This window comes from Salvelinus alpinus, chromosome 1 (assembly GCF_045679555.1).
Source record: "Salvelinus alpinus chromosome 1, SLU_Salpinus.1, whole genome shotgun sequence".
In the NCBI taxonomy this organism is placed as follows: domain Eukaryota; kingdom Metazoa; phylum Chordata; class Actinopteri; order Salmoniformes; family Salmonidae; genus Salvelinus; species Salvelinus alpinus.
In genome coordinates, this window is record NC_092086.1 from 60,993,162 (window position 1) to 61,019,797 (window position 26,636).

Here is a 26,636-nt window from a genome sequence, read left to right on the forward strand (position 1 = left end):
TATCGGCTGCCTTTGATACTGTGAACCATCAGATCCTCCTCTCCACCCTCTCCGAGCTGGGCATCTCCGGCGCGGCCCACGCTTGGATTGCGTCCTACCTGACAGGTCGCTCCTACCAGGTGGCGTGGCGAGAATCTGTCTCCGCACCACGTGCTCTCACCACTGGTGTCCCCCAGGGCTCTGTTCTAGGCCCTCTCCTATTCTCGCTATACACCAAGTCACTTGGCTCTGTCATATCCTCACATGGTCTCTCCTATCATTGCTATGCAGACGACACACAATTAATCTTCTCCTTTCCCCCCTCTGATAACCAGGTGGTGAATCGCATCTCTGCATGTCTGGCAGACATATCAGTGTGGATGACGGATCACCACCTCAAGCTGAACCTCGGCAAGACGGAGTTGCTCTTCCTCCCGGGGAAGGACTGCCCGTTCCATGATCTCGCCATCACGGTTGACAACTCCATTGTGTCCTCCTCCCAGAGTGCTAAGAACCTTGGCGTGATCCGGGACAACACCCTGTCGTTCTCAACTAACATCAAGGCGGTGACCCGTTCCTGTAGGTTCATGCTCTACAACATTCGCAGAGTACGACCCTGCCTCACGCAGGAAGCGGCGCAGGTCCTAATCCAGGCACTTGTCATCTCCCGTCTGGATTACTGCAACTCGCTGTTGGCTGGGCTCCCTGCCTGTGCCATTAAACCCCTACAACTCATCCAGAACGCCGCAGCCCGTCTGGTGTTCAACTTTCCCAAGTTCTCTCATGTCACCCCGCTCCTCCGCTCTCTCCACTGGCTTCCAGTTGAAGCTCGCATCCGCTACAAGACCATGGTGCTTGCCTACGGAGCTGTGAGGGGAACGGCACCTCCGTACCTTCAGGCTCTGATCAGGCCCTACACCCAAACAAGGGCACTGCGTTCATCCACCTCTGGCCTGCTCGCCTCCCTACCTCTGAGGAAGTACAGTTCCCGCTCAGCCCAGTCAAAACTGTTCGCTGCTCTGGCACCCCAATGGTGGAACAAACTCCCTCACGACGCCAGGTCAGCGGAGTCAATCACCACCTTCCGGAGACACCTGAAACCCCACCTCTTTAAGGAATACCTAGGATAGGATAAAGTAATCCTTCTAACCCCCCCCCCTTAAAAGAGTTAGATGCACTATTGTAAAGTGGTTGTTCCACTGGATATCATAAGGTGAATGCACCAATTTGTAAGTCGCTCTGGATAAGAGCGTCTGCTAAATGACTTAAATGTAAATGTAAATCTCTATTCTGGTTTTTGTGAAGCTATCTTTAGCTGGGAAAATAGGCTGTGATTATTTTTGGGTTTGTGGTGACCTAACATAATTGTTTGTAGTGCTTTCGCTGAAAAGCCTATTTGAAATCGGACACTTTGGTGGGATTAACAACAAGATTACCTTTAAAATGATATAAGACACATGAATGTCTGCGGAATTTTAATTATGAGATTTCTGGTTTTTGAATTTGGTGCCCTGCACTTGGACTGGCTGTTGTCATATCGGTCCCGTTACCGGGACTGCAGCCATAAGAAGTTAAGTGTTCCGAAAACACAGAGACAGAGGGAAAACAGCGTAGGGGTACAAAGTCATCTCAGCAGCAACGCTGAAGTGCCTCTCGAATTCCAACATGGAGTCGTTCACAGGTCTAATAGTGAGGAACCTTGTGGGTTTCTATAAAACCACGGGGAGCTGGGAGTCTGATGTTTCAATCCACCCCCTGGAGTTTCCAGGGGTCCCTGGTGGTTTTGGAAAGATATGGCAGAGCGGAGAAATAGCGAGGAGAACCGTCATCTGCGGCCCTGCTACTTCAATCGCGGGGGCACTGGTGACAGCACACTCACACAGGTAAGCGTAGATATGCTCGCACGCACGAACGCACATCGCACTGGCGTGCACCCACGCGCATACACTCAAAACACACTCAAAAAACACACACACACACACACTACGGAGAGTCTCTGTTCTGTGGGTCCTAGTGTGACTGTATTGAGCTGGCATGTGAGTGGAGAGAGGTTGGGTTATCTAGCGATACAGTAGGTGGAGCTGGCTTCTCAGTGCCATTCTGAAGGGCCATTCGTGTGCTTCAAAGCAAGTGAGTCCTGATGAGCGGCCTGGGCTGGAGCCTCTGCAGGTGCACTTGAATATAAATAACTCCAATCCGAAACACATGTTAGTAAAGAGGAAGGGAGTGAAGGGGTGCATCCCAAATGGCACCATATTCCCTACATAGTGAACTACTTTTGACCAGAGCCCAAGGAGACGGAGAGGTCACTTCACATAATCAACCTCCTGGAAGAACGTTTCATTTTGAATAATATTTTTTCAGTCAACTCACTGACACCGACAAATGCTATTGCATCAAGTCGGCCATTTCTCAACCTCTCTTCTTGGAGGAGGTGAATTGTGGAGTCAGTGTGTGCAGAAACTGTAGAACAAGTAGTGGTGTAGTGATGTCTATATCACCATGGTCCTCAGGCATTCCAAGCAAAAAGAGAGAGAGAGAGATAGAGAAAGAGAAAGAGAGAGGGAGGGAGAGAGAAGACGGGAAAAAAAGAGGAGAGGGCAAAGAGTAAGTGAGAGATCAAGCGAGAGCGAGATCAATAGAGATTAAAACAAAGAGCAAGAGTGATGGAGAGGGGCAGATAGAGCTGGTTAACGAACTCTTGCCTGTACCCAACCTTCCTTTTGCCTACCCCCTTGTGTTATAATAACTATCGGAGCTCAACCATCTGCCTCCTGTGTCTGCATATGGGTCTCGCCTTGTGCCCTTTTACTCTGGCCCTCCGTTCAAAAACACACTGTTGGTGTCAGGATTTGGCCAGGATTGTTCCGGTTTTGGTCACTCCCATTGTGCTTTTTTGACCCTTTTGTTTTCCCTTGTTTCCTGTTATTATTTGCACCTGTGCCTCGTTTCCCTTGAATGTATTTAAACCCTTAGTTTTCCTCAGTTCTTTGCTCTGTGTTTGAATGTTAGCACCCAGCCCCAGCCATGCTGTGAACATTTGTTTCTCCAGTTGGATTCTCTTGAGGTACTCTGGTTTTGTTCTCGTTTATTTATTTTTTGATTATTTCTTTTGAGGTTTTTTCCCTGCTGTACTTTTCACTTTGTGGATTTACCTTGTGACTTGGAGGATATACCTTTTTTTTTCTTGGAATTACTTTTGACGTTGTGGATTTATATTTTTTGCCTGAAGATCTTTCTTTTTACTTTATTAAAACACCGTCTCAAGTACTGCTGTCTCTGCCTCATCTTCTGGGTTCTGCCGACTATTAGTGGCTCAGTTTGCTAAATGACTGTTTCTCACACCGGAGACCCGAGTTCGTAACCGGGTCCTGACAGTTGGGTTACGGAGTAGACACATTGAAACCTTCCCACCAACCACAGTCAGTAACAGCAATGAGATAGGAGATACTGTTCATTATGTTGAGTTATGAATGATGTGATCATATAGAAGGGTTTATCACTGCTGGGTGCATACCCAGAAAACAGTGAACATTTCTACAATGCGTGTTTATTTTCCAATGGAGCCCTTACTAATGTTCTGTGAATGCAGGGGTTATCAGACATGTTTTGCTGGGTTTAAAGGAGGGTGGAGACCTCGTCTTGGGCTATGGTAGGCTCTCTCCTCTTACTACAATATCTTGTCTATCCATCGTCTTTCTCATACCACAGACACCTATAACAATTGGGGAAAAAGGCAGATCTTAAAAGGTCCATAAGGATATGTTCCATCCATCTGTTCCTCTTCCTCCTTCAACTCTTTGCCACCATTCACATGACATAGGCCTTACACCAGAACCACTAGCAGAATAACTTAGTCATTGTGTAATTAATCTGTAATAAGATGGTAAGTACACTGTATTTACTATTGTAACCCTCACCTCCCACACTGTATTTATATATGTAGACAAAAGGATGTAACATGCTCTGTTCTTCACCCATCATTCACCCCTCCAACCAGACATGATTTATCTACTCATTTGCTGGATGCAGAGTTCAACAGAGTTCAAGTGAAGGTCAAGCAAATCATAGCGAAAGCAGACTGTATTGCGATCATCTCGGATGGGTGGTCAAATGTTTGTGGGCAAGGAATAATTAACTACATCATCTCCACCCCTCAACCAGCATTCTACAAGAGCACAGACACAAGGGACAAAAGACACACCGGTCTCTACATTGCAGATGAGCTGAAGGCAGTCGTCAATGACCTTGGACCACAGAAGGTATTTGCACTGATGACAGACAATGCTGCGAACATGACGGCTGCTTGGTCTAAAGTGGAGGAGTCCTACCTTCACATCACACCCATTGGCTGTGCTGCTCATGCATTGAATCTGCTCCTCAAGGACATCATGGCACTGAAAACAATGGATACACTCTACAAGATAGCCAAATAAATGGTTAGGTATGTGAAGGGTCATCAAGTTATAACAGCAATCTACCTCACCAAGCAAAGTGCGAAGAATAAGAGCACCACATTGAAGCCGCCCAGCAACACCCGTTGGGGTGGTGTTGTCATCATGTTTGACAGTCTCCTGGAGGGGAAGGAGTCTCTCCAAGAAATGGCCATATCACAGTCTGCCGATATGGACAGCCTTATCAAGAGGATCCTCCTGGATGATGTATTTTGGGAGAGAGTGGTAAGCAGCCTGAAACTCCTGAAACCTATAGCACTAGCCATTGCACGGATTGAGGGAGACAATGCCATCCTGTCTGATGTTCAGACTCTGCTTGCAGATGTAAGAGAAGACAGCAGTACTGGCCTGCCCACTTCACTGTTGCTCCAAGTAGAGGAAACTGCAGTTCTGAAATACATCAGAAAGTGTGAAGACTTCTGTCTGAAGCCCATATACGCCACAGCGTACATGTTGGACCCCAAGTATGCTGGCAAGAGCATCCTGTCTGGTGCAGAGATCAACAAGTCATCACTATCGTGTCTAGCCACCTTGGCCTGGATGAGGGCAAGGTTCTTGGCAGTCTGGCAAAGTACACTTCCAAGCAAGGGCTTTGGGATGGAGATGCAATATGGCAGTCGTGCCAACATATCTCATCAGCCACCTGGTGGAAGGGACTTTGTGGATCTGAGGCTCTTTCCCCTGTTGCCTCCATCATCCTCTAAATCCTCTAGGGAAACTGGTCCTTGTTTGGGAACACATACACCAAAGCACGCAACAAGCTGACCAATACAAGGATTGAAAGATTGGTGGTCAATCGGGCAAATTTGAGGTTTTTTGAGCCTGACAACGAGCCATCCTCAATAAGGTTGGAAAGTGACAGTCAAGATGAGGCCTCAGAGTCTGATGTTCAAAGGTGGACATTGAGGAGGTCCAGGGAGAAGACATGGAAGCCTGAGAGGAAGACAACCAAAGCTTTAGTTTCCAGACTATCATTTTACAGATGTATGTTGAAAACGTTATTGGAATATGCGATGGCTCATTGGGGATCATTCAATATTCCCTTTCTTTTGATGTTCAGTGAAATCATCCCATGTGAAGAGTCAACTCATTTAATTAAAGCTCAAATCGTAACTAAATCGTTTTTTATTTATTTTTTATTTATTTTTTATTGGAAGGATTTAATCATTTGCAGTTATGTCTACTTATGATAAGGTAAAAGGTTTATGTTTCTGTCTCCATATGATATGGCAAATATATCCAATGCAAAAAACATCTACATTTAAAGTGTATTAATATTAATATGCATATGTTTCCGTTAATTCCCATATATTCCCGTTAATTCCCATGGAAAGTTTCCACCTCTGAATATTCCCCAAAATGTGCAACCCTAGTCAGGATCAAGGGACAGATGAACAGAGCAAAGTACAAAGTCCTTGGTGAAAACCTGCTCCAGAGCGCTAAGGACCTCACACTGGGGTGAAGGTTCACCTTCCAACAAGACAACGACCCTAAGCACACAGCCAAGACAACGCAGGCGTGGCTTCGGGAGAAGTCTCTGAATATCCTTGAGTGGCCCAGCCATGCTTTGTCATTATGGGGTATTGTGTGTAGATTGATGAGGGGGAAAAGTTGTTTTAATCAATTTTAAAATAAGGATGTATCGTAATAAAATGTGGAAAAAGTCAAAGGGTCTGAATACTTTCTGAATGCACTGTTTAAAGGGGAAAAGGTGCCATTTCAGATGCATACTTACTGTATAAACCATATTGCCTAAGAGGAGATAGTCCGGGGTCTTTCCGTTTCCAAAGACTGTATCTGTGAAAAGGATCAACATGAAAAGCTTTTAGATGTGTGGTTATGTCCCTCTTCACGACTCCTCCCAATTCGGACCAGGGCCGTGTTATTAAGAAACAGAGTTCAATTAGACCAGGGGGAATTATGTGAAATCTCTGCTATGGAGTAAACAACCCAAATAACAAACCAGGGCATTGAATGTGTCTGCATCCCAATGGCACCCAATTCCCTATACATTGCACTACTACAGAGCCCTATGGGCCCTGGTCAAAAGCAGTGTACTATAAACAGAAAAGAGCGCAGACTGTGAGTACAGTACTCTGTACATTATGTGCAGGCGAGCATAATGCCCCATTAGAGCACGCAGTGGGATGTAACACTGGACACTGGAGTAAAACGGCACTGTTGAGTTGCCGTCCTCTGTGTGTGTGTGTGTGTGTGTGTGTGTGTGTGTGTGTGTGTGTGTGTGTGTGTGTGTGTGTGTGTGTGTGTGTGTGTGTGTGTGTGTGTGTGTGTGTGTGTGTGTGTGTGTGTGTGTGTGTGTGTGTGTGTGTGTGTGTGTGTGTGTGTGTGTGTGTGTGTGTGTGTGTGTGTCAAAGCATGTCCATTGCATATGGTTGATGGAGCAACCTGATGGAGAAATCAGGAAGCAGTCTGGACTATGGTTGACATGACCCAATTTTCCTGGTTATTATTGAAAACAAAAACAAGAAGACCCCAGTAATCTTTGAGAAATAGAATTACTCTAATAATCTTTGACAAATAGAATTAGTCTAATAATCTTTGACAAATTGAGTATTCAAATAAAAGCAAACTGCTACTCAAATACCAGTAAAGGAATGGGTCAACTTTTGAACATTTTCAAAAAATGTGGCTCCTTGATTGTACTGGAAGTATTTACTTTAACACTCGCTAATTTCTGAGTGTCTGCCAAGTGAATAAAATGTACATGTAAATAAAACATATCCTCCAAATTCAACACATGGGCGTGCTTGGGGAGAGTGTTAGAGCGGGAGAAAGAGAGAGCGAGAGAGAGAGAGGGAGAGAACAAGAACGAGAGAGGGAGAGAGAGAGAGTCTGGCTCCCCTTTGCTTCCTGCTAGTCACATGCCTATGTGTGTGCTGAGGCCTTGCTGACAACCTGTCAGTCAGACTGAAGGGGCTTCTCTCTGGGCTTTGTTTGGAGAGCAGGCCCAAGCCTGTGTGGTCCTCTGGGTCCAGCAGCCAAGACTACATAGACTCAGAGATCCCCATTCTCTCCGTGTGAGCTGAACAGTGTAACTTAAAAGTGTCTGTGTGTATGTTCAAGTGTGTGTGTGTGTGTGTGTGTGTGTGTGTGTGTGTGTGTGTGTGTGTGTGTGTGTGTGTGTGTGTGTGTGTGTGTGTGTGTGTGTGTGTGTGTGTGTGTGTGTGTGTGTGTGTGTGTGTGTGTGCGCCTACGTGTGTACGTCCGTGCGCCTACATGTGCACGCACTTTTATGTTCAAGCATGCCAATGTTTATAATTCATGAGGCTAGTGGGTGAAAAGAACAGTAATCGAGACAAGGTATGTGTGTTAACTGGATCCCACTCCACCCAGAGCCTGTAGAGACATCCTGCCTCAGTCCCAAATAGCACCCTATTCCCAATATAGAACACTACCTGGTCAAAAGCAGTACACCATATACCAGGGATCATTAACTATACTGAACAAAAATATAAACGCAACATGTAAATTGTTGGTCCCATGTTTCACGAGCTGAAATAAAAGATCCCAGAAATGTTCCATATGCACAAATGTCCAACAGAGCTGTTGCCAGATAATTTTACGTTCATTTCTCTACCATAAGCCGCCTCCAATGTCGTATAAATAATTTGGCAGTACATCCAATCGGCCTCACAACCGCAGACCACGTGTAACCACGCCAGCCCAGGACCTCCACATCCGGCTTCTTCACCTGCGGGATTGTCTGAGGAGGGGGAGGTGGGGTGCTGAGGAGTATTTCTGTGTATAATAAAACCCTTTTGTGGCGAAAAACTAATTCTGATTGGCTTGGCCAGGCTCCAAAGTAGGTGGGCCTATGCTCTCCCAGCCCACCCATGGCTGTACCCCTGCCCAGTCATATGAAATCCATTGATTAGGGCCTAATGAATTTATTTAAATTGACTGATTTCCTTCTATGAACTGTAACTCAGTAAAATCATTGAAATTGTTGTGTTTATATTTTTGTTTAGTTAGATTCAGCTGTGGGACAATTGTTTTCTTCAGAGGATGGTTAGGGGCCAGAACATAATTACAAATAATTTCTAGACTGCAGATTGACCGCAATAATCCCAAACAGATGTAATATTTGACTAAAACACAATCATTTCAAACCTTGCTTACATTTGTATATGATCACTTACAGTAGTATATCTCTCTATTATGCGTGGGAATACTTTGGAACAGATTTCCCAAAAATCACTTCGAGCTGATTTGCTTATTTTATCAAAAAATTATTTGGTCCCCGGGCTGCCAGTTGGGGAACCCCGCCATATACTGTAGCAAATAGGGTGCCATTTGGGACACACCCTTAAAAGACAGATGAGTCTCTGGCAGGTGCTTACCATGCTGGAAGGAGGGGGACCCAGAAAAGGATGACAGAGTGGAAGAGGCCGTTCAGACAGTGGGCCCAGAAGACCTGCAAGGAGGGGGGGAATGGAGGAGGGAGGGGGTTGGGTGGGTTGGTTGGTTCCAGGGTGAAAGAAGGAGAGAAAAAGCATGAGAAACCCGGTTGCTGACTGAACTTGCCTAGCGACCCCTGACCTGGGCTCTTTGTCCTGGCTCAGCACTCGGCTAAGTGGCGGTTTTGTAGGGCCTCCTGTTTGAATGGCCACCCCGCTGACAGACACTTTGTATATCCTCCTGTGTGTTGGTGTAGTACTGGAGGAGAGAGGGTGCAGGGATGTGTGTAGGTTTGGTGTGTGTGTGTGTGTGTGTGTGTGTGTGTGTGTGTGTGTGTGTGTGTGTGTGTGTGTGTGTGTGTGTGTGTGTGTGTGTGTGTGTGTGTGTGTGTGTGTGTGTGTGTGTGTGTGTGTGTGTGTGTGTGTGTGTGTGTGTGTGTGTGTGTGCATGAAAGTCGGGTGGGCTATGTCAGTGTGATGGTTTGTGGTGGGGGGTAGTTTTCCTTTCCCCCTCCTTTCCTGTAGACTTCCTCATCAATTTCAAAAGTCTTTCATATGTGAATTTAAGATGGCACAAAAATAAATTAAGAGCAGAAAGCAGAAATCAATCTAAAAAGACAGAGAAGTTTGAAGTGGATGAACTTGTTTTTACGGTAATTCATAAGAAGCTGGGAAAGTAAGAAAACAGTAGTGTGTGTGTGTATATGCGTTGTGCGTTTCCACACAGGCGACTCTACAGTATGTGTGCGCGTTGTTGTTGTGTGTGTGGACCTTGGATGAGACGTTTAAATCAATAGTCCTTTTTCCAAAAACACTGATTCAAATGTACATTATGCACAGATGTCACCAAACACAACACTAAAGGATGATGTAGCATGAAATGGCCGTGTAATCAACCGTTCCAAAAAAGTCTGTATTCATGCCCCCTTGTTCCCCTACCCTGCTCCATTCACTGCTCTGTTATTCTGAAAAGTTTTAAATATATTTTTATAAAACAGCAAGGAGCCACATTCTGAGTTGGGGGAAAAAATCACTTTACTCTCTCAAGATGTTCACTTTTTAATACATGTTTGGCAGGATCCAATACCAATTGAATGCCACACTTCCGTAAAAAGCACTCTTGTCAACTTCATAAAATTGGTCTATGAAGACACAATTTCTAATTTAAGACAAATTATAAAACCGACCGGCTTATTGAAGTTAATGCGTTTTTGCCAAGGCAGCAGCTACTCTTCCTGGAGTCCAGCAAAATTAGCAATTATACATTTAAAAAACATTACAATACCTTCATAACAGATTTCACAACATATTAAGTGTGTGCCCTCAGGCCTCTACTCTACTACCACATATCTATAACACAAAATCCATGTGTACATGTGTGTATAGTGCGTATGTTATTGTGTGTTTGCATGCATATGTCTATGTTGTGTTGCTTCACAGTCCCTGCTGTTCCATAAGGTGTATTTTTATCTGTTTTTTAAATCAAATTTTAATGCTGGCATGAGTTACTTGATGTGGAATAGAGTTCCATGTAGTCATGGCACTATGTAGTACTGTGTGCCTCCCATAGTCTGTTCTGGACTTGGGGACTGTGAAGAGACCTCTGATGGCATGTCTTGTGGGGTATGCATGGGTGTCGGAGCTGTGTGCCAGTAGTTCAAACAGACATCTCGGAGCATTCAACATGTCAATACCTCTCATAAATACAAGTGGTGATGAAGTGATTCTCTCCTCCACTTTGAGCCAGGAGAGATTGACAATGTTAGCTCTCTGTGTACATCCAAGGCCAGCCGTGCTGCCCTGTTCTGAGCCAATTACAATTTTCCTAAGTCCCTCTTTGTGGCACCTGACCACAAGACTGAACAGTAGTCCAGGTGCGACAAAACTAGGGCCTGTAGGAGCTGCTTTGTTTATAGTGCTGTTAGGAAGGCAGAGTAACACTTTATTATAGACCGAGTTCTCCCCATCCTAGCTAAAGTTGTATCAATATGTCTTGACCATGACAGTTTATAATCCAGGGTTACTTCAAGCAGTTTAGTCTCCTCAACTTGCTCAATTTCCACATTATTCATTACAATATTTAGTTGAGGTTTAGGGTTTAGTGAATGATTTGTCCCAAATACAATGCTTTTAGTTTTTGAAATATTTAGGACTAACTTATTCCTTGCAACCCATTCTCAAACTAACTGCAACTCTTTAAGTGTTGCTGTCATTTCAGTCGCTGTTGTAGCTGACGTGTATAGTGTTGAGTCATCTGCATACATAGACACACTGGTTTTACTCAAAGCCAGTGGCATGTCGTTAGTAAAGATTGAAAAATGTTAGGGGCCTAGACAGCTGCCCTGGGGAATTCCTGATTCTACCTGGATTTTGTTGGCGGCTTCCATTAATAAAGAACACCCTCTGTGTTCTGTTAGACAGGTAGCTCTTTAACCACAATATAGCAGGGGGTGTAAAGCCATAACACATACGTTTTTCCAGCAACAGACTATGATCAATAATGTCAAAAGCCGCACTGAAGTCTAACAAAACAGCCCCCATCAACTTCTCTCAGCCAATCATCAGAATTTGTGTAAGTGGTGTGCTTGTTGAATGTCCTTCCCTAGAAGCGTGTTGAAAGTCTGTTATCAATTTGTTTACTGTAAAATAGCATTGTATCTGGTCAAACTATTTTTTTTACAAAGGTTTACTAAGCGTTGGTAACAGGCTGATTGGTCGGTTATTTGAGCCAGTTAAGGGGGATTTCCAATTCTTAGGTAGTGTCACGCCTTGACCTTAGAGATCCTTTTTAATTCTCTATTTGGTTAGGTCAGGGTGTGACTAGGGTGGGCAATCTATGTGTTATATTTCTTTGTTTGCCGAGTATGGTTCCCAATCAGAGGCAGCTGTCTATCATTGTCTCTGATTGGGGATCATACTTAGGCAGCCTTTTTTCCACCTTAGTTTGTGGGATCTTGTTTTTGTATAGTTGCTGTGTTAGCGCTACAAAACTTTACGTGTCGTTTATCTTTCTTGTTTTTTTAGTGTTCATTTATTAAATAAAAATGTACACCTACCACGCTGCATCTTGGTCCGATCCTTCCATCAACGAACGTAACAGGTAGTGGAATAACTTTTGCTTCCCTCCAGGTCTGAGGGCACACACTTTCTAGTAGGCTTAAATTGAAGATATGGCAAATAGGAGTGGCAATATTGTCCGCTTGTTGATAGACAACAATAATTCTGTCACCTCTTCCACGTTTACTTTACGGAATTTCCGTAAACTTTCATAATTTGGTCAAATATACTTGGATGTGTAGTTTGTTGCTGTTATGTCATGCCTAAATTTGCTAATCTTGCCAATGAAAGAAATCATTAAAGTAATTGGCAATATCAGTGGGTTTTGTGATGAATGAGCCATCTGAGTCAATGAATGATGGAGCCGAGTTTGCCTTTTTGACCCAAATTTCCTTTAAGGTGTTCCAAAGCTTTTTACTATCATTCTGTATATCATTTACCTTTTGTTTCATAGTGTAATTTCTTATTTTTATTTAGTTTAGTCACATGATTTCTCAATTTGCAGTACATTTGCCAATCGGTTCTGCAGCCAGACCTCTCTTTTGCCTCATCCCTCTCAAACATACAATTTTTAAATTCCTCATTAATCCACGGGGATTTAACAGGTTTTACGGTCATTTTCCTAATAGGTGCATGCTTATTAGTAACTGGGATAAGACATTTCAGAAATGTGTCAAGTGCAACGTCTGGTTGCTCGTCATTACACACCACGGACCAACAAATATTCTTCACATCAACAACATAGGAATCACTACAAAACGTATTGTATGACCTCTTATACACAATATTATGCCCAGCCTTTGGAACTTTGATATGGCTAGTATATTGTGATCACTACATCCGATGGATGTACCCCTCCTCACCCCCCCATCTCTGTGGTTCAATGTGTTATAGATTATCTCCAATGTTACAATTACACGTTTAAACTCAATTAGCCTCAACTGGCAAGTAGCCTACAACTTTCCCCTCTGTCCCTGCCTCCACCTCCCCTACCCCACCCCACCTCACCCTCCTCAACACAACACAGTGTGGAACAATAACCCCACCTCACATCACCCTCCTCACTCTGCCCCAACACAACCCAGTGTGGAACAACAACCCCACCTCACATCACCCTCCTCACTCTGCCCCAACACAACCCAGTGTGGAACAACAACCCCACCTCACATCACCCTCCTCACTCTGCCCCAACACAACCCAGTGTGGAACAATAACCCCACCTCACATCACCCTCCTCACTCTGCCCCAACACAACCCAGTGTGGAACAACAACCCCACCTCACATCACCCTCCTCACTCTGCCCCAACACAACCCAGTGTGGAACAACAACCCCACCTCACATCACCCTCCTCACTCTGCCCCAACACAACCCAGACCTCACATCACCCTCCTCACTCTGCCCCAACAAAACCCAGTGTGGAACAACAACCCCACCTCACATCACCCTCCTCACTCTGCCCCAACACAACACAGTGTGGAACAACAACCCCACCTCACATCACCCTCCTCACTCTGCCCCAACACAACCCAGTGTGGAACAATAAGCCTTTATAAATGCCCAGCACCCTAATGAATGCTAATTAAATCAATAAATGTTCATAATCATTTGTCATAGTGAAGCCTCACTCCCCTCCCCCCACCGCTGTATCCCGGCAGATTGCTAAGAACTCTGGCATGAATGCCGGCCTGTCCATGTTCGTGTCCTGGCTAAAAGATTCGGGCCCATTGTGCTGCACCTAATTGCTTAAAAAAGCATGAAAGGATGCCGTTTATATCGGGCCAAATATTTCCTGTCCTTCCTCTTTAATGCTGTTGCGCAAAGCGAGGGAGGAGAGGAGGGAGTGGGGGGGGAGTAAATGGAGGGAAATGGCGAGGCGGTGTAATTACTGGGGGCCACATCGGGGGACTGAGGTTTATTAGAGTGACTTAAGTGTCAGGAAAATGCAATTAAAAATGAAAGGACACAGTGGTGCAGGCGGCAACGCCTGAAATATTTCACACCCTTCCCTGGCCCTCTCTCTCTCACCTCCTAATTCGCTCAGACAGTATCTGTTGTGTACAAAAGAGACAGGCGTGCAGAAAGAAAGGGGTTTCGGGCAAATTCCTGCTGGATTTTCGCACCTTGCCTCGGGCTATGAGGCATGGAAATTTTTCAGAGGGAAAGAGTGGACAGGCCTGTGAAAACACCACGGTGACCTGGACAAGTCGTTATTACAGGGCTTTAGCAAGGGGTCAATCGAAAATGGAGGAAAACCAATTTGAATCAACAAGTCCGTTTTTTTGACAGTCTTGATTTGCAGGGCGACTTGAAACCACAAAACTGAGACTGCGGCCTGCCTTGCACAATGTCACCCTGCTATTCCCTGGAGGGTCATATAACACTTGGCCATATGGAGCCCTTCTCTCACCCAAACAGAAATAAAAGCTGTGAGGGGGACATGCCGGCTGAGGTCCATGGGTCAACTCTAACTGTGAGGTGACTGACCCCATGCAGACTAACTCTCTGGGGAGAGACCAGTAGACTGGGGTTATCTTATTTACAGTACTTAGGCTAAGCCAGCCCGACCAGGCAGAAGGCCTCCAGTTCAAACAGCCCATTGCTTAAAAAACAATCATAATTTCCCACAGTTTATGCCATCACATCCTCACAGCAGAGCACACTCTCTCCCTTTAACCTTCCCCCTCCTCCGCCCCTCTCTCTGGCCCGCTATCTCCCCACTCCCCCTGTCGCCCCTGACCTCCATGGCCACTCAGGCTTTATTTTTTTTTCTGTCTCCATGCGGCACTAACCGGGTCTCCACGCCTGTAAAGTAAGGGGGCTAGGTGTGCCGTGGATGGGGGGGGGGGGGGGTTAAAGGCCGTAGAATGGGGGCAGGCATGGAGAAGGGGAGACATCTTTGTTAACAGACAGCAGGGGAAAGCTAACAGACAGCCCCCCCCCCCCCAATAGAAAGAGAGACAGGCAGGCAGGCAGACACCCTCTGACCACTGCACCTGGTAAGACTGGTGATCATTATGTGGAGAGACCCCACGCGTAAGACACAGACCAATTGGGACAGACGAGCAGATTCACTCTCTGTCATTAGACTGACCTAAAATCAGTTTGGAGCATTTCGTCTCCATTGTGTGTAAAGGATGTCAATTTGGAGACAGAACAGAGGTTATAAGGGAAAAAAACGCCTGGTTGATTGCAGTCTTATATCTCCCTTGTTGTTTGTTGATGCTAAGTAAACCTTAGTAAACCTATTTAAGCTTAGAAAATACTTAAGAATTTACTACACTATGAATGGAAATGTGGCCCAGACAAACAACATGAGGGGTAAAAGTGGAATGACAGAAAATGAAGGAATCGTTGAGACAATGTTCCTCTAACGTTCAGACACAAGACCTACCTTGATGTTGAAGCCCATGGCATTCTGGGAGGTTTTGTAGAGTCCCGGGTACTTCAACATGTTCTCTTTCCTGCATGAGCGTTCAAATATTCCCAGAGTGGGAGGAGGCAGAGCGGTGAAAATCTAAACACACAAACACACATATCAAATTAAACTACACTGTTTTGCATTGTTCAACATTTCCCATCACAAAACCCAGAAGTGAGGATAAAGGTAGTAAACTCAAAAGACCAGTAGACTCAACTAACGGCCTGTTAGCAAAGACGCTATCAGATACAACTTCGGATGGGAAAACAGTCTTATCGTTCCTCAGTGAGTAACCTAATGAAAGCCAGGCTTTTCCTAATCACAAGGACCTTCACAAGACACAATTGATTCCATTACTGCATTAGTGAAAACACGGACACTAATGATGGCCTATTCAGCTAAATATTTGCCCCCTTTCTGATTTTCAAAATGTTTGAATATTTTGGACACTGAATTTGATCAGATCTTAAACCAAAACATAATATTAGATAAACACAAATAACACAATATATTGATACTTTTTTAATGTGACAAAGTTATGCGACACCCAATGCCCCTGTGAGAAAAAGTTATTGTCCCCTTACACTCAACAACTGGTTATGCCGCCTTTATCTGCAATTACTGCATCCAAACGCTTCCTGTAGTTGTTGATCAGTCTCACATCGCTGTGGAGTAATTTTGGCCCACTCTTTCATGTAGAACGGCTTTAACTCAGCAACATTTGTGGGTTTTCGAGCATGAACTGCTCGTTTCAGGTCCTGCCACAACATCTCAATTCGGGATTAGATCTGGACTTTGACTAGGCCATTCCAGAACTTTAAATGTGTTGCTTTCCAGCCATTCTGATGTAGACTTTATTGTGTGTTTAGGATCATTGTCCTGCTGCATGACACAGCTGCGCTTCAGCTCCAGCTCACGGATGGATGACCTGACATTCTCCTTTAGAATTCTCTGATACAGAGCACAACCAGTTAAAGGTGGCACAACCAGTTATTGAGTGTAAGGGGGAATTACTTTTCCACAGAGGGGCATTGGGTGTTGCATAACTTTGTTAATTAAATAAATGAAATAAGTATCAACATTTTGTGTTATTTGTTTACTCAGGTTCCCTTTATCTAATATTAGGTTATGGTTGAAGATTTGATAACGTTCTGTCAGAAATATGAAGAAAAAAAAAGAGAATCAGAAAGGGGCAAATACTTTTTCACAGCACAGTATACAGTGCATTTGGAAAGTATTCAAACCCCTTGACTTTTTCCACATTTTGTTACGTTACAGCCTTATTCTAAAATGGATTACATATTTTTTTCCTTCATCAATCTACACACTATTCCCCATAATGACAAAGCGAAAACAGGTTTTTAGAAATAAAAAAAACATAAGTAGTCAGACCCTTTGCTATCAGACTCAAATTTGAGCTCAGGTGCTTCCTGTTTCCATTGATAATCCTTGAGATGTTTCAACAATTTGATTGTACATGATTTGGAAAGGCACACACATGTCTATATAAGGTCCCACAGTTGACATGTCAGAGCAAAAACCAAGCCATGAGGTCAAAGGAATTGTCCAAAGAGCTCAGAGACAGGATTGTGTCAAGGCACAGATCTGGGGAAGGGGTACCCAAAAATGTCTGCAGCATTGAAGGTCCCCAAGAACACAGTGGCCTCCATCATTCTTAAATGGAAGAAGTTTGGAACTACCAAGACTCTTCCTAGAGCTGGCCGCCCGGTCAAACTGAGCAATCGGGGGAAAAGGGCCCTTGGTCAGACCAAGAACCCGATGGACACTCTGACAGAGCTCCAGAGTACCTCTGTGGAGATGGGAGAACCTTCCAGAAGGACAACTATTTCTGCAGCACTTCACCAATCAGCCCTTTATAGTAGGGTGGCCAGACGGAAGCCACTCCTCAGTAAAATACACATGACAGCCCGCTTGAAGTTCGCCAAAAGAAACCTAAAGAACTCTCAGACCATGAGAAACAAGATTCTCCGGTCTGATGAAACCAAGATTGAACTATTTGGCCTGAACGCCAAGCGTCACATCTGGAGGAAACCTCCCTACGGTGAAGCATGGTGGTGGCAGCATCAAGCTGTGGGGATGTTTTTCAGCGGCAGGGACTGGGAGACTTGTCAGGATCAAGGGAAAGATGAATGGAGCAAAGTACAGAGAGACCCTTGATGAAAACCTGTTCCAGAAACTCAGACTGGGGCAAAGGTTCACCTTCCAACAGGACAACGACCCTAAGCACACAGCCAAGACAATGCAGGAGTGGCTTCGGGACAAGTCTGTGAATGTCCTTGAGTGGCCCAGCCGGAGCCCGGACTTGAATCTGATCCAACGTCTCTGGAGAGACCTGAAAATTGTTGTGCAGCGATGCTACCCATACAACCTGACAGAGCTTGAGAGGATTTGCAGAGAAGAATGGGAGAAACTCCCTAAATACAGGTGTGCCAAGCTTGAAGCGTCATACCCAAGAAAACTCAAGGCTGTAATCACCGTCAAAGGTACTTCAACAAAGTACTGAGTAAAGGGTCTGAAAACTTATGTAGTTTGTTTTGTTGTTGTATAAATTTGCAAACATTTTTAAAAACCTGTTTTTGCTTTGTCATTATGGGGTATTGTGTGAAGAACAATTTAAATTATTTTAGAATAAGGCTGTGATGTAACAAAATGTGGGAAAAGTCTGGAAAGAAACAGTTTGCTTACTATGGGCCAAACAATACCAAGAAGAGGATCAACAATAAGATACAATTAATCCGGTCCATTAGCAAATGATTTATACACTAGATGTTAAAGCCACCACGCCTCCATCTTGGCACTTCCTCACCATTGGAAAAAATATTTTGGAAGCTATAGAAATGAATGTTTTAATGTCTACATGTTTATTCTATTACAGACACCTTAATATATACTTTGAAATAATATTATGTGATCTAAACATATATAAAAAAAAATATATATAAAAACATTTTCCATACATTACTTTTTTTTTTTAGATGACTAATGTTACTGTCCCCACCACAACAACAAAAATACTTAAATATATGTAATTGAAATACTGTAGAATTCCATTCATTCCTATGGAGGTGTACTCCTACTTTGGAGTGCCAATATGGCCAATAAGTGGCTTCAAAGCCTCTCATATACATCATTGTCCATTAGACAGTTCATGGCCAGTTCATCCCACATTTCTGAACATTGTAAACTGTTTTTTGTTTTGTAAACAGTGAACGCAGCCTATTGAAAACAAAAAACTTTTCTTTGCTTATCTTTTGCATTGATTGCCATATACTGAAGTTATGACTTGCCCTGATTCTATTGAGTGGAGGCTGTTGAGCGTGTAGCACTTTTGGAGATTTATTTTGATTCGGCACACTCCATTCATATGCAAAAGCCATCTCAGACAAACATATGCGACGCCCTTGACTAGTTAGCAGGTATTTTCGCGGAGCTAGTGCAATTTCTATGTGCTGTTGTAACGTTTCACTCTGCAGCAGCTGCTGAGAGAGAGAAAGAGAGAGAGAGAAAGAGAGAGAGAGAGAGAGAGAGAGAGAGAGAGAGAGAGAGAGAGAGAGAGAGAGAGAGAGAGAGAGAGAGAGAGAGAGAGAGAGAGAGAGAGAGGAATGAGAGAACAGAGTGGGGACTCTGCGGGTCAGTGGTGTGAGTTCCCCACTGGCCCATCTGCAGGCTCCAGACTGCAGGCTGGAGCTGGTGGGATGCAGGAGGACATGCTCCACTGCATCGTTTCTCATTCAGGGTGCCGAGCATCGCCATTGAGGGGCGGATTCGGCCCACTGCCTCCGACAGACTACCACAGAGCCGGTGGAATTTCCCTGCATTTTAGGTAACGTGAAAGAATAGTCCACCACTGTTGTCGCTTTAAAAAAACAGCCAGAGCGGTGACTATGTTCTAATTTCTTGGTCGGCGATGAAATCACTGCCATTAGCGTTCCGTCAACGGTGTGCGGGCCACGTCTCTCCTCTCACTTCCCTCACTCGCTTTTGTTTATGGACTTGGGTATATCCTTAACAGAGGGTGTAAAGCTACACGTCAACTCGTTGAAACCCGAAACAATGTATTATTCACATTTTCCGTTGCAGTGTTAAAATACACATTCTTTCCGCCCGCTCACTCATTTCATTTGACAGACAGGAAACATAGATTCGTTAGATCCAAAACCGGACCCTGTGGGACATCCGTTGCCCAGAGCTGGTTGTGTGCTGCTCTATTCAACCTGTTCCTTTATCATTCACAAATGACCACCTTCGCTAACTACTCTTTGGGGGGCTGTTGTTCTTTCCACAGTCAGTACATAGTTCGGGGCACGAGGGGAATATGGACTTAACAGCAGGTCATAAATTTATGGGAAATGTCTCAGGATATGATGATATGGTCCTGCAGTAAGGGGAACACGTCTGGGGTGCCACAGCAAATGGGTTTTCTTGCCAGAGAGCAACAGGGGAGGGGAATTATAAAACAGGCTCTTTCACAGTAATGGAGAGAGGAGAGTAAATCGGATAAACACTCACCACATTGTACAGGCCGATGCACCAGCGTTCAAACAGAACCTGACCAGAGAATCCATTGACAAAGGCAAACCAGATCTGAAGGAGACAAAAGAACAGAGCAAAGAAGACATTTGGTCTCGTCCCCTTCCCGTTTCGATGCATGTTTTCCATCACTTGACATTAAGCAATATGCCCTTTACTGCACTCATAGAAAAAAGGGATAGCGTTCTACCAAGAACCGCTTTGATCTGAATACAAGGGTTCTTTGTAAGGCAAAGGGTTCTACCTAGAACCTTTAACATCCTAAAAAAACATTTTTGGAAGAAAGGGTTCTTTGATGATTCTTTGGAAGGCAAGAAGGGTTCTATCTTCATAGAGCCATATTTCCCAGCATGCTCTACTGCAGGGTGATATTCAGAATTGTTTGTTTTAATGTCTGTTTTTGCATGTACATTTATTGGTTGATTAATGATATGCTACACTAAGATAAATAACAAACTAATCCATTCTGTGGATTCATTGGACCCGATACTGGGATGGTTGTTCCAGTTGACCTGATGTGGCCTGTAAACCAGGAGTTATCTAACACCACTGTGTTAGTGTATAACTAGGCCCTCAAAGAAAGGCCTTATGGTATATGTAATTATTGTCATAAATAACGTAATTTTAAATGCTAATAAGGTTGGTGGAACCATTGATAGATCGTTCTAGGAGGAACCCTCCAAAGATGAAATGGTTCTCGGTAGAACACTTCATAGAGGGTTCTAGCAAGAACCTTGAGATTATAAAATGGTTCTTGGTAGAACCCTTTATAGAGGGTTCTAGGCAGAACCATACACAGGGGGTTCAATGAAGAACCCACCAAAAAGGGTTGCCCTAAGGGGACAGAACAAAGAACCCTATATGTTTCTATTTAGCATATTTTTTTCTAAGAGGGTTGGGATGTAACGATTCACCATGTTCAAATGTTCAAATGTTTAAGATATGAGTGCAGACGAGTGCATTGGTCTACGAGACCCCAAACTGGTCAAAATGTAGCATGCATTGGCCAAGAAATCGAGTCAAATGTTCCGAATCGCTGGTTCACAGATTTTTTTGCTCAAATTACTTTCTACCTTCCGAAAATACCTCTCACCCTTTGTGACAACTGCGTCCTCTCCTTCAGTGTCGAACTAAGCATGTAATTGTTGTGTTGACAGTCATTGATCCTACAACAGTGGAGGCTCCACAGAGGAGGAAGGGACCATCCTCCTCAGTGAGTTTCATAAAAATAGTGAAACATTAAAAAAGTTATCTTTTTTAGATAAAACTGTACTAAATATATTCACGTCACCAAATAATTGATTAAAACATACAGTTTTGCAATGAATGTCTACAGTAGCCCCAACATCATTCTGTAGGGTAGCACAATGGTGTAGCAGGAGGACAGCTAGTTTCCGTCCTCCTCTGGGTAAATTGACTTCAATTTAAAACTAGGAGGCTCGTGGTTCTCACCCCCTTCCATAGACTTACACAGTAATCATGACAACTTCCAGAGAATGTCCTCCAACCTATCAGAGCTCTTGCAGCATTAACTGACATGTTGTCCATCCAATCAAAGGATCAGATAATTAATCTAGCACTGAAAGCATAAGCTACAGTGTTAAACAAATCAAAATATATTTTATATTTGAGATTCTTCAAAGCAGCCACTCTTTGCTTTGATGACAGCTTTGCACACTCTTGACATTTTCTTAACCAGCTTCATGAGGTAGTCACCTGGAATCAATGAGGTAGTCACCTGCTACGCCACAGGAATGTTTTGCTAGCACAGACTGGAATATGTTCCGGGATTCATCCAATGGCATTGAGGAGTATACCACCTCAATTACCAGCTTCATCAATAAGTCCATCGACGACGTTGTCCCCACAGTGACCGTACGTACATATACTAACCAGAAGCCATGGATGACAGGCAACATCCGCACCGAGCTAAAGGCTAGAGCTGCCGCTTTCAAGGAGCGGGACACTAATCCGGATGCTTATAAGAAATACCGTTATGCCCTCAGACAAACCATCAAACAGGCAAAGCATCAATAGAGGACTAAGATTGAATCCTACTACACCGGCACTGATGCTCGTCGGATGTGGTAGGGCTTGAAAACTATTTAGGACTACAAAGGGAAACCCAGCTGCAAGTTGCCAGTGACGCGAGCCTACCAGACGAGCTAAATGCCTTTTATGCTCACTTCAAGGCAAGCAACACTGAAGCATGCATGAGAGCATCAGCTGTTCTGGACGACTGCATGATCACGGTCTTCGTAGCCGATGTAAGCAAGACCTTTAAACAGGTCAACATTCACAAAGCCGCGGGGCCAGACGGATTACCATGACGTGTACTCAAAGCAAGTACGGACCAACTGGCAAGTGTCTTCACTGACATTTTCAACCTTTCCCTGACCAAGTCTGTAATTCCTGCATGTTTCAAACATACCACAATAGTCCCTGTGGCCAAGAAAGCGAAGGTAACCTGCCTAAATGATTACCGGACCGTAGCACTCACATCGGTAGTCAAGAAGTGCTTTGAAAGGCTGGTCATGGCTCACAACACCATTACGTCAGAAACCCTAGACCCACTCCAATTCCCAATACCGCCCCAACAGATAAACAAATGACAGACTCTCAATCGCACTCCACACTGCCCTTTTCCACCTGGACAAAAGGAACACCTATGTGAGAATGCTGCTCATTGACTACAGTTCAGCATTCAACACCATAGCGCCCACAAAGCTCATCACTAAGCTAAGGACTATGGGACTAAACACCTCCCTCTGCAACTGGATCAAGGACTTCCTGACGGGCTGCCCACAGGTGGTAGAGGTAGGCAACAATGTATCTGCCACGCTGATCCTCAACACTGGGGCCCCTCAGGGGTGTGCTTAGTCCTCTCCTGTACTCCCTGTTCACCCACGACTGCGTGGCCAAGCACGACTTCAACACCATCATTAAGTTTGTTGACGACACAACAGTAGTAGGCCTGATCGTAGACAATGATGAGACAGCCTATAGGGAGGAGGTCAGAGACCTGCCAGTGTGGTGCCAGGACAACAACCTCTACCTCAATGTGAGCAAGACAAAGGAGCTGATCGTGCACTATAGGAAAAGAAGGGCCGAACAGGCCCTCAATAACATCGACGGGGCTGAAATGGAGCGGGTCGAGAGTTAAGTTCCTTGGTGTCCACATCAACGAACTATCATGGTCCAAACACACAAAGATAGTTGTGAAGAGAGCGCAACAATGCCTTTTCCCCCTAGGAGACTGAAAAGATATGGCATGGCTCCCCAGATCCTCAAAAGGTTCTACAGCTCCACCATCGAGAGCATCCTGACCGGTTGCATCACTGCCTGGTATGGTAACTGCTTGGCATCTGACCGTAAGGCGGTACAGAGGGTAGCTTCCTGACATCCAGGACCTATGTACTAGGCGGAGTCAGAAGAAGGCCCCAAAAATGTTAAAAGACTCCAATTATAGACTGTTCTCTCTGTTACCGCACACACAGCAAGCGGTACCGGAGCGTCAAGTCTTGGACTAAAAGGCTCTTCAACAGCTTCTACCCGCAAGCCATAAGACTGCTGAACAATTTATCAAATGGCCGGACGATTTAAATTGACCCTCCCCCACTGCTGCTACTCGCTATTCATTATCTATACATAGTCACTTAACAAATTACCTCGACTAACCTGTAGCCCCGCACATTGACTCAGTACCGGTACCCCCTGTGTATTGCCTTGTTATTGTTATATTCATTTCTTGTGTTACTTTTTGATTTTTGTCTTTTTGATTTAGATTTTCTTAGCTCTATTTCTTGAACTACATTTTTGATTAATGGCTTGTAAGTAAGCATTTCACGGTAAGGTCTATTGGTCTCTTGTATTCGACAGATGTGACAAATAAAATTTGATTTGAAGTAATTTCAATTAACAGGTGTGCCATGATAAAAGTTAATTTGTGGGAATGTCTTTCCTTCTTAATGCCTTTGAGCCAATCAGTTGTGTTGTGCTAAGGTAGGGTTGGTACACAGAACATAGCCCTATTTGGTAAAAGACCAAGTTCATATTATGGCAAAAACAGCAAAGCAAATGGCAGTCCATCATTACATGAAGGTCAGTCAATGTGGAAAATTTCAAGAACTTTGAACATTTCTTCAAGTGCAGTCACAAAAACTATCAAGAGCTATGATGAAACTGGCTTTCATGAGGACCGCCACAGGAAAGGAAGACCCAGAGTCACCTTTGCTGCAGAGGATAAGTTCATTAGAGTTAACAGCCTCAGAAATTGCAACCCAAATAAATGCTTCAAAGTTCAAGTAACAGAAACATCTCAACATCAACTGTTCAGAGGAGACTGCGTGAATCAGGCCTTCATGGTCGAATTGCTGCAAAGAAACCACAACTAAAGGACAACAATAATAAGAAGAGACTTGCTTGGGCCAAGAAACACGAGCAATGGACATGAGATCAGTGAAAATCTGTCCTTTGGTTTGATGAGTCAAAATTTGAGTTTTTTTTTGAGAGACGCAGAGTAGGTGAACAGATGATCTCTGCATATGTGGTTCCCACTGTAAAGCATGAAGGAGGTGTGATGGTGCTTTGCTGGTGACACTGTCAGTGATTTATTTAGAATTCAAGGCACACTTAACCAGCATGGCTACTCAGCGATACACCATCCCATCTGGTTTGCGCTAAGTGGGACTATCATTTGTTTATCAACAGGACAATGACCCAACACACCTCCAGGCTGTGTAAAGGCTGTTTGACCAAGAAGGAGATGTCATTCTTAGATATACAGGGCAAAGTTGAGGATTTCATAACAAGGACAGCGATCACTTTTGCTACCCACACTGCATGGTTGAAGCAGGAAAAGAAGAGAAGCTCACTCCAAGTTGGTCAAAACTTCCAAATGGTCTTTACACTTTTGCATGCATGCACGCGGCACACACAAACACACAGACGTTAGCAATAGGGGGTGCTGTTAGCACTTCTTCTTTTTTTGCGTCTCCAAATTAAACTGCCTCGTACTCAATTCTTGCTCGTACAATATGCATATTATTATTACTATTGGATAGAAAACAATCTCTAGTTTCTAAAACCGTTTGAATTTTGTCTGTGGGTGAACCAGAACTCCATCTACAGCGAAATTCCTGACATGACTTGCGGAGGTCTGAAAACTAGGCTCTGATCTGGGTTCAGTTTAAAAGTCTGTGTATATCCTATGGCTGGAAATGAACTGCACCCGCCTTCCCCTGGATGTCAGTAACCAATGAGAAGTGGAATGGGCTCTCTACGTGTTTCTCAGAGTTTATAAAAGGGGATGGAGTGACGTGTCCCTTCCTTTCGACCGCTCGCCAGGACGCAGAAGGGACATCAGAATTGCATGCTCAAAAGCACTCTTTATTGACCAAAGATATATCCGTCTGTGATTTAATTCGTTATAGGTGTTAGAAACATCATAACGAAGTTATTTGAAACCGATTTATATCAGTTTATGCGAGTATATTGCTATTTTTCTGAATTTCCTTAGTATTGCGTTTGAGGATTTGGACATGTGTGTGCCGTGTAGCTATCGTTAGCTGCTAGTTCCGAAGTTGAGGAGGTCGTTTTACAACAAAGCAACGATTCTTTTGGAGAAAGGACACTTTGCCCAAGATACTGATGGAAGCTCGTCCAAAAGTAAGAACTATTTATGATGTTATTCCGTATTTATGTGGAAAAATGTAATAGTGTTTGATCACCATGTTTGCAGGCACTGGTCTGGCTGCAACGCACACTATATGTCTAGTAACGTTAATTTTAAAAATCTAACACAGCGATTGCATTAAGAACTAATTTATCTTTCAATTGGTGTCCAACTTATATTTTTTAGTCAAGTTTATGAATAGTTTTTTTATTATAATAGGCGCTTCTCCAAGATGGCGCCGGCCAGAATGCATGCAATGTTTTTACAGATTACATTGTATAACCACGATTTATGCTGCTAAATATGCACATTTTCGAACAAAAGCTATATGCATTGTGTAATATGATGTTACAGGACTGTCATCTGAAGAATTCTGAGAAGGTTAGTGAAAAAATTAATATATTTTGGTGGCGATAACGTTATCGACCCTTTTGGCTTGATTCAATGCTGGGTGATGTTAGCTCATGTGGTATGCTAATATAACGATATATTGTGTTTTCGCTGTAAAACACTTAGAAAATCTGAAACATTGTCTGGATTCACAAGATCTGTGTCTTTCGATTGCTGTATGCTGTGAATTTTTCAGAAATGTTTTAGGATGAGTATTTTGGTAATTGACGTCGGTCTCTGTAATTATTCCGGCTGCTTCCAACGCTATTTCAGATTGCAGCTGCAATGTAGAAATGTGATTTATACCTGAAAAATGCACATTTTTCAAAAAAAACTTATCCTATACCATAAATATGTTATCAGACTGTCATCTTATGAAGTTGTTTCTTGGTTAGTGGCTATATATATCTTTATTTAGTCGAAATTGTGATAGCTGCCCATGCAGGAAAAAAATGGTGGAGAAAAAAAGGTTGTGTCTTTTGCTATCGTGGTTAGCTAATAGATTTACATATTGTGTCTTCCCTGTAAAACATTTTAAAAATCAGAAATGATGGCTGGATTCACAAGATCTGTATCTTTCATCTGGTGTCTTGGACTTGTGATTTAATGATATTTAGATGCTTGTATTTACTTGTGACGCTATGCTAGGCTATGCTAGTCAGCTTTTTTACTGTGGGGGGTGCTCCCGGATCC

At 43.8% G+C, this 26,636-nt stretch overlaps 1 pseudogene; it reads right to left on the reverse strand.

The window, feature by feature from the left end:
* The window catches only part of LOC139563789 (phospholipid-transporting ATPase IA-like), a 125,771-nt pseudogene that overhangs the window by 20,527 nt on the left and 78,608 nt on the right, over positions 1-26,636 (reverse strand).